This window comes from Eulemur rufifrons, chromosome 30, assembly GCF_041146395.1.
Source record: "Eulemur rufifrons isolate Redbay chromosome 30, OSU_ERuf_1, whole genome shotgun sequence".
NCBI lineage: Eukaryota > Metazoa > Chordata > Mammalia > Primates > Lemuridae > Eulemur > Eulemur rufifrons.
The window spans coordinates 13,142,453-13,150,348 of NC_091012.1; the positions used below are offsets into that span (position 1 = coordinate 13,142,453).

General features: G+C 39.8%; 1 pseudogene; it reads right to left on the minus strand.

Annotated features, from left to right (window-relative positions):
- Window positions 1–500: 500 nt before the first annotated feature.
- LOC138378630 (phosducin-like protein 3 pseudogene) lies at window positions 501–1,223 on the minus strand (annotated as a pseudogene).
- Between the last annotated feature and the right edge of the window lie 6,673 nt (window positions 1,224–7,896).

Below are 7,896 nucleotides of genomic sequence, written 5' to 3' on the forward strand. Positions count from 1 at the left end.
ACGCCTGGAGCTCTGACTTGGGGGGAAAGGCGGTACATGGGCAACGTATGTAACCTGCAATTCTGTATCCCCCACAACAATAAGGTGAAATAAAAAATAAAATAAAATAAAATAAACAATGTAACTATAAAGCTTAGTTTGCCATTTTCCACTGTATAATTTATTCACATTTACTTAAAACGTCATATTCCTTTTTATATATGTCAAAAAATAGTGACTAGGTTTTATGACTTACTTAAAATATAAGTGAGAAAAACGTAAACATTTGCCATACCAATGGCCATTTTAAATTTTTTTTTAAAGAAATGTTATAATTTAAAAAGAGTTCCAAGAAATTTAGTAGAATTCCCAGCAATAATCATTTCTAAAATGTATGGGATTTGAAACATAATTATAAAAGGCTAAAAACCCAAAGGATTCATTCTTTCTTTTTCTTGTTTACAAAATTCCGGACAATTTGTCACATCAAGAAAGTTAGGCAAGCTGTGGCAGCTGCAGCCTTAGTCATCCTCCGAATCACTATCCCTCCTCAGAGGGACAGAGCACCACACTGAGGACAGCAATGTGTCTTCAATCGGTTTCTTAGGGTTCTCCTCCAGATCTGTCTTGACTGCTCCAGACTCAGACAGTTTCCACTCCAGCTCATCTCTTGTCAGGTTCATGCCGCCAAACACCAGAGGACCAATAAACTGAGCCTTGATATCACCTTCAAGGTAAACAAATATCGTGGGCAGATTCCTATCAGGATAATTGGGTATGCAGGTTGTTGAAATGGCTTTGATAAATTTGACATCAGGAAACTTCCTGGCAAGTCCACTGAGGTGTTGATTTATCAGGGCACAGAGGGGAATCCCTTGTTTGTAAAGGTACAAGACTACCCACAAGCCTTCAATGTCTTTGGTAACTTCTTGAACATAATCCTTTCCTGAGATCTCCAAAACTTCTCCAAATTTATTCTTCAATTTAGTTGCTTTCCACTCAGCCAGTCTTTGCTGCCTGTACATTTCAATAGCACGTTCATCCTCCTCATTAAATTCATCTTCATGATCCTCCAGCTCTACCAAAGTCATATCTTCATATGTTTTCACCACTGACTGCTGGAGGACTCTCTGCTCCTCCTCTTCTGCCTCCTTTTCCAAATCCTCCAGACTTTGCTTTGAAGGCAAGATGCCCTTTTTGCGTAAGATGTCATTCCACTCAGTGTCTGCACTGGAGTCCTGCATTGTGTCTCCAACTGCTCACGCCAGTCCGGCTGAAGTACCCAGGTTGTCTATTTATAAGTTTTCTGTCTTTTTGATATAGGCATTTATGGAAATGAATTTTCCCCTCAGGACTGCTTTAGCTGCGTCCCACAGATTTTGATAAGTTGTGTCTCCTTTGTCATTTAATTCAAAGAATCTTTTGATTTCCATTTTGATTTCTTCATTTATAAAATAATCGTTCAGGAGAAGGTTGTTTAACTTCCATGACTTTGAGTAGAAATGAGAATTTCTGTTAGGGTTAATGTCTACCTTTATTCCTCTGTGATCTGAGAAGATGCATGGTATAATTTCTATTTTTTTGAATTTTTTAAGACATGCTTTATGTCCTAGGATATGGTCAATCTTAGAGAATGTCCCATGAGCTGATGAGAAGAATGTATATTCAGTGGATTTTGGGTAGAATGTCCTGTAGATGTCAGTCAGACCCATTTGTTCTAGTATTGTATTTAAGTCCATTATTTATTTGTTTATTTTCTGTTTGGATGATCTGTCCTGTGCTGTCAGCTGGATTTTGAAGTCTCCGGCTATTATGGTGTTGCTGTTTATCATTTGGTTTAGATCAAGTAGGGTTTGCTTTATGAATCTGTGCGCACCTAAGTTGGGTGCATACATATTAAGTATAGTTATGTCTTCTTATGAAACTATATCCTTCAGCATTATATAGTGTATATGTACATGCAAAGATGCATTTAGACTGAAAATAAAAGGGTGGAAATCGATATTTCAAGCAAATGGAAGCCAAAAGAAAGCTGGTGTGGCGGTTTTAATCTCCAATAACTTAGTTTTTAAATTAAGAAAAGTAATGAAAAACAAAGATAGTTACTATATACTCGTGAAGGGTACAATTCAGCAAGAAGACATAACTATACTTAATATATATGCACCCAATTTAGGTGCACCCAGATTCATAAAACAAACCCTACTTGATCTGAACCAAATGATAGATAACAATACTATAGTAGCTGGAGACTTTAACACCCTGCTGATAGCATAGATTTATACTTTAGGTATAGCTTCTAAATTTGGGTTTAATGGGTAGACCATGAATTTATTTCCTCTCCCTCCTGAAATTCATTAGAATTAAAGGCATCAAATAAAGGTTGTATAGAAGACCAGGAATAAGGATTGATAGCAGATTATTTTTCATATTGAAAGATAAAAACATGACAAAGGAGTGGTAACTGGTATGGAAGCACAACTATGGTGCACATAGAGAATGACTGGAACAGCCTCATTGAACTCAAGGCAGTCTCAGAATTCAGAAGGCACATGGCACTGTGGGAGGTAGGTAAAACAAAACAAAAGCCAACAAAGTCAGTTCAAAATCTGTGGTTAGAGCCCCTCCTCCACCTGTGCCCCCATCTTATAAGGAATTTAGATGTGTATTCCTGGAGCTATAAACCTGAGTGTTTCTGGGCTCAGAGGTACCAGTCTCAGACATACTAGGGCTGAAATTTGGAAAATGGGAAAAGTCCATTCACTGAAAAATGTACAATTAGCCAAGTTTGCACTTCCCGGGTAGAAAATGAAGAGCTTTTTCTCTGAAGAGCCTGAACTGTCCCAGAGAAAAGACTCTCAGCTAATACCTACGTGACGAGTGCATTGCGCACTGACTGGGGAATGGACACGCTTGAATGTTCTGACTCGGGGGGATGGGCAGGACATGGGCAATATATATAACCTGAACTTTCGTACCCCCATCATAAGCTGAAAAAAAAAAAAAACCCAGCTTGTCCTTCAAATCCTCACAGTGAAAGCCATCAGTTAACAAAAGTCCTGCTCCTGCATGGCGTTTCCAATTAGAAAAATACAGGGTCCACCACCACACATTTGAGAGAAGGCTCCAACAAGAGAGATCAAAACAACAGGAAAAAGGAATTTATAGAAGTGGTAAAAATTCAGTAGAAAATAAAAACTTCAAAAAATTTCTTAAAATACTCTCAAAAAGACAAAACTTTTAATTGAAGTGTTAGAGTATACAGTCAAAGAATCCCCAGGAAGTAGAACAAAAAGACAAACTGGAAAGCAGTGGAGGGATAATTAAAGATCAATGCAGAAATACTGGTCAAAGAGGCCCAACATTTGAATAAGGATATAAGAAAAAAGAAGAAATAGAAAAAATATCAAGGAAACAAAACTCTCTAGAAGAGATGGTCTGCAAACTTAGTGGACCCAATAAAATGAAAAAAATCCCCCCAAACCATATTACAAAATTGCATTAATCCCAGATATAGAGAATGCACTAAAATTCTTTCAGAGAAGGAAAGGGATAAAGATGACAAATTGGTTACATATAATGTATCACACAATGGCAACAGATGCAAGGACCACACTAAATTGAGAACACAATAGAGAAATGTCTTCAGATGATGAAATTTAATTTCAAGCTAGAATTTTATGTTCTATCAAATGGGAGGGATTTTCAGACAGGCTAGATCTCCAAGAATGTCTGCCCATGTGCCCTTTCCTGGGGGAATGTGCTCCAGTAAAACTAGGGATTATGACTAGGTGAGGTGGCTCAAGCCTCTAATTCCTGTACTTTGAGAAGCCAAGGTAGGAGAATTGCTTGAGGAAAGACGCTTGAGACCAGCTTGACCAACACAGAAAGACTCCATCTCTGCAAACAGAAAAAAAAAAAAAATTAGCCAGGTGTGGTGTCATATGCCTGTAGTCCCAGCTACCTGGGAGGCTGAGACAGGAAGATTGCTTGAGCCCAGGGGGTTGAGGTTGCAGTGAGTTAGGATGATGACACTGCGCTCTAGCCTGGACAACAGAGAAAGACCCTATCTCAAAAACAAAACAACAAAAACCCTCAAGGAGTATAACAAGACACGGGAAACACAGAACCTATGGCATAGGGGATCCGACACAAGGGAGCCATTATGTGAGATCCCAGAGGACTTCAAAGAGATGTCCCAGAAAAACAGGCTAACAAAGCAGGACTAGCAAAACAAAGCAGTCCATACTGGAGGAGAATGACAAAAGGCTGAGAGGAGTTGTCTCCAAGAGAAAAATGAAACAGATATATTTTAGTAGATGGAAAATATTTAGATGGGCATGTGACAAATGTCACAAAATTTGGGGGATTAATAGCTGTTAGAAAACAGGCAAATAAATATAGTCAGGAAGTTAATTCCACAAGAAATAGAAGGATGTGAAAGCAGGGAGACCAGCCGGTGACCACTTATTTGGTTGTGTGAGCTAATGTAGGCTAAGAAAAGGGGATTGTCTGGGAGAAGTGAGGTGCTCAGATTTCAGAAATATTTATGAGAAAGAATGAAGGGTGTGCAGAAGAAGAACAGCAATAAAACTGTATGACTCAGCAACAAACAATATTTGCATAGTCATAATAATGCAAATATTAATTATTCATTTAATACAAAATGTGATACATGTTAAGGAAATGGAGGGAGGGAAATAAGGTCATGGTGGAGTGAGGAAGCTCAGCTTTTACCTGCTATGACAGAAAATCAGCAGAGAGTGCTAAAAATGAACTTAGCTATTATCACTCTTACTTTGATTAAAAAATAAGTTTAAACAATTAAGGCAAAAATGTTTAAGGCAGATCTTTATACCACAACCAAGTTATTGAAATTTAGCTGAAATGTTAGAAATCCTTAAAAAATTGGCACCACTCAGTCAAAGGCTTTTCCACATAAGTTTGATACTCAGGAAAATAGAAGAGATTTAGAAAATCTACAAAAAAGAGTTCCATGCTAACAGTATGTGTTCCCCTTTATATTTTTAAGGAATCATGACAGACATACTTTTAATTCAAACTATTAATGTCTTAATTTTTCAACAGTTTACTTACGTGGTTTAAATGGTTGCTCTTCCTCTTTTCTTGCCCTCAAAATAATAAAAAAACTGATCAATTCTGATACAAATGCATAGAATAAAAGTAGTTGCTAAATATCTGATGAATTACCAATATACAAAATCAGATAAAATTCCATTCTTTTAAAAATAATTTTCTGCAAAATTTATAATTTAAATCACCTCACAAGATGAATGTCATAAAGTAAAATCTAAAATGTTAGTTTTACTTTTTGATTTAACAGATATTCTATTATATGCAGGCCAGGTGCAATGGCTCACACCTGTACTCCCAGCACTTTGCTAAGGAGGCCGAGGCAGCAGAATGACTTGAGGCCAGGAGTTTGGGACCAGCCTGAACAACAGGGAGACCCCATCCCTACAAAAAATCAGAAAAATTAGCCAGGCATGCCTGTAGTCCCAGCTACTTGGGAGGCTGATGCAGGAGGATTGCTCAAGCCCAGGAATTTGAAGTTGCAATGAGCTATGATGACACCCCTACACTCTAGCCTGGGTCACACAGAGGAAGATCCTGTTTTAAAATAAATAAGAAATAAATGAAAGTCTATTACATATAAATGAAAGAATCCCCATGTAGAAAAGAGCAAAACAAATTAGGCCAGATGAGAAATTTAGCTAATCAAAAAGTAAACCTGTTGCATATTGGAACCACTACCCAGTAGTATCTTCTAATTCTACATTGACACACAGCTTACTTTAATTACCAGTATCTACCAGCGGACAGCTCTTAAGAACCAGTCTCTGGTCAGGCACCAATCCCTAGATGCATCTGAATCCCTGGAAGCATCCTCATTGGTGATGTACTAATATGTCACTGAAAAATAAATTGGCCTTTACATAACTGGAAAGTAACCTAGCTGACATTGAAATTTTAAAATGAGTGTGCTAACTGCATTGAACATGGTACCTACAGAACACAAAATAATTTTGTTGTACCAAAGGTCAGAAGAGTAAATGCTCCAAGAGGGACTTTGGCTGCACTTTGTTTCCCACACTGCCTCCTCCTCTGAGGCTGGATGGCATGTTAGGCACACATTTCTCACCACTGAAGAGACAGGGGGATGGGATAGTTTTCTTCTGCTTCCACACACTCTACATGAGAGAAGCTCATGGCTCTGCAAGAAATGGAGAAATACAGTGATCCTAACCAGAAATGATTGGTTCAAGACAGGCAAAGTACACACAAACTATGGAAATGCAGTATAGGCAGATACCCAATTTCTTCATTTCTGAAGGATAGGGGAAAAAAAAGAAACCCCTATTTTTTATTGTGCTGCATTCCTTTTTTTTTTTTGTCACAATCCAGTTTATTATGAAAACAGGCTGGTGTGGGGACATGGGATAGACAAGCACAATTAGGTCAGGTGGCTCAGGTGAAGTAGTGGGGCTTCTTCGCATTGATGCCATACTCGCTGAGGGCAGGGCCAGGTCCTCTGCGGTTCCAGTGGACTTGTGGTCCTTGCTCTTGCTCCGGGAGCTGCCGGAGGCTGTGCCCTTCATTTTGCAGTGCTGTAGGGCATCGTTGGCAATATCTGGGATGAATTTCTGGGCAGCTAGGGAGATGAGCCGAATTATGTGTGGGTCTGAGGCCTCAAAGCCAGAAGGGTTCAGGTAGTAACCAGTCACTACATCAGGGACCCTGGGTGAGTAATCCTCCTGCTGCATTAAGAAGTCCAGCAGAAGCGGGCTGGACACCGCAGGCTTTGCGTCTCTGCCGCCGCGCTCCGCAGTAGGTAAACCGCGCGCTGCCCGCCCACACCTGAGCCGCCCCGCTGGGCTGGTCCCGCCCACGCAGCCAAGGGCCCCATGCCCCCAGCCGTGGCTCCAGGCCAGGGTCCCTCTGCTGGCCCTGCGGGGCTGGTCTTGTTCTCTGCGGTGGGGCGGCACCAGTGGGCGGCGCTGTGGGAGCCGGGCCTGGGGCCAAAGCGGAGGAGGCCGGAGCCAGTTCCCTCTGCTTTAGAGCCGCTGCAGCTCATATGACCCCTCGGAGAGGCAGACTTCTAATATTCTTATGTAATACAACCCTCACTTCTTGTATTCTTGCTGTTGAGATCAACTGAAAAACCTGGTTGTAGATGGCCTTTTAGCAAATAAACTAAGATTTAACATAACATTAAGGTAAATAAGCAGGAGTGCAGAACAATCCTAGGGTTCTGATTCTCATCCTAAAACAAGCAGGATTGGAAAATTGGCAGTAGTTTCACTTGCTGAGGCCAACCTCTGGGAAATACCTCAGCGCATGTTTATATTACATTAGGATGAAAAGGTTTCCAATAGCTTAAATTTCTGAGCAGGACAGATGTGGATGTGACAGGATCATCTGGTTAGATCACTGTGTTAAAAGGGGCCAAAATCATAGTTTCAATCCCCACATGTAAACAACTGAGTTTTTCTTCATTTGCTCAAATAAAAACCTAACTGCAGGCTAAATGCGATCGTTCATCTTTAAAGTGTGTTCTTTGGAGCAGGGCAAGAAGGGTAAAGAAATATGGAGAGATGGGGATAAATCTATGACCACTTCTAATTCATGGGGCCTATTGTGTTCATAAAGAGGTTGCAAATTGTATAAACAGAAAGTCTAGATGTTCTCAGTGAAACAGTGACAACTAGAGGCAAGTGTATCAAATGTCAAAATGACAGGTGAACAAATGAAAAGTTGAAAATTTTAAAGTAATTATGAGCTCTTCTAAGTACTTTCTATAAGGCATTCCATAAAACAGAAACAGTTTTTAGTCTTTTCTTGGAGGAAAAAAATATTGTCTTACCATCCATTTTAGATTTGCTCAGAAAAATTGCT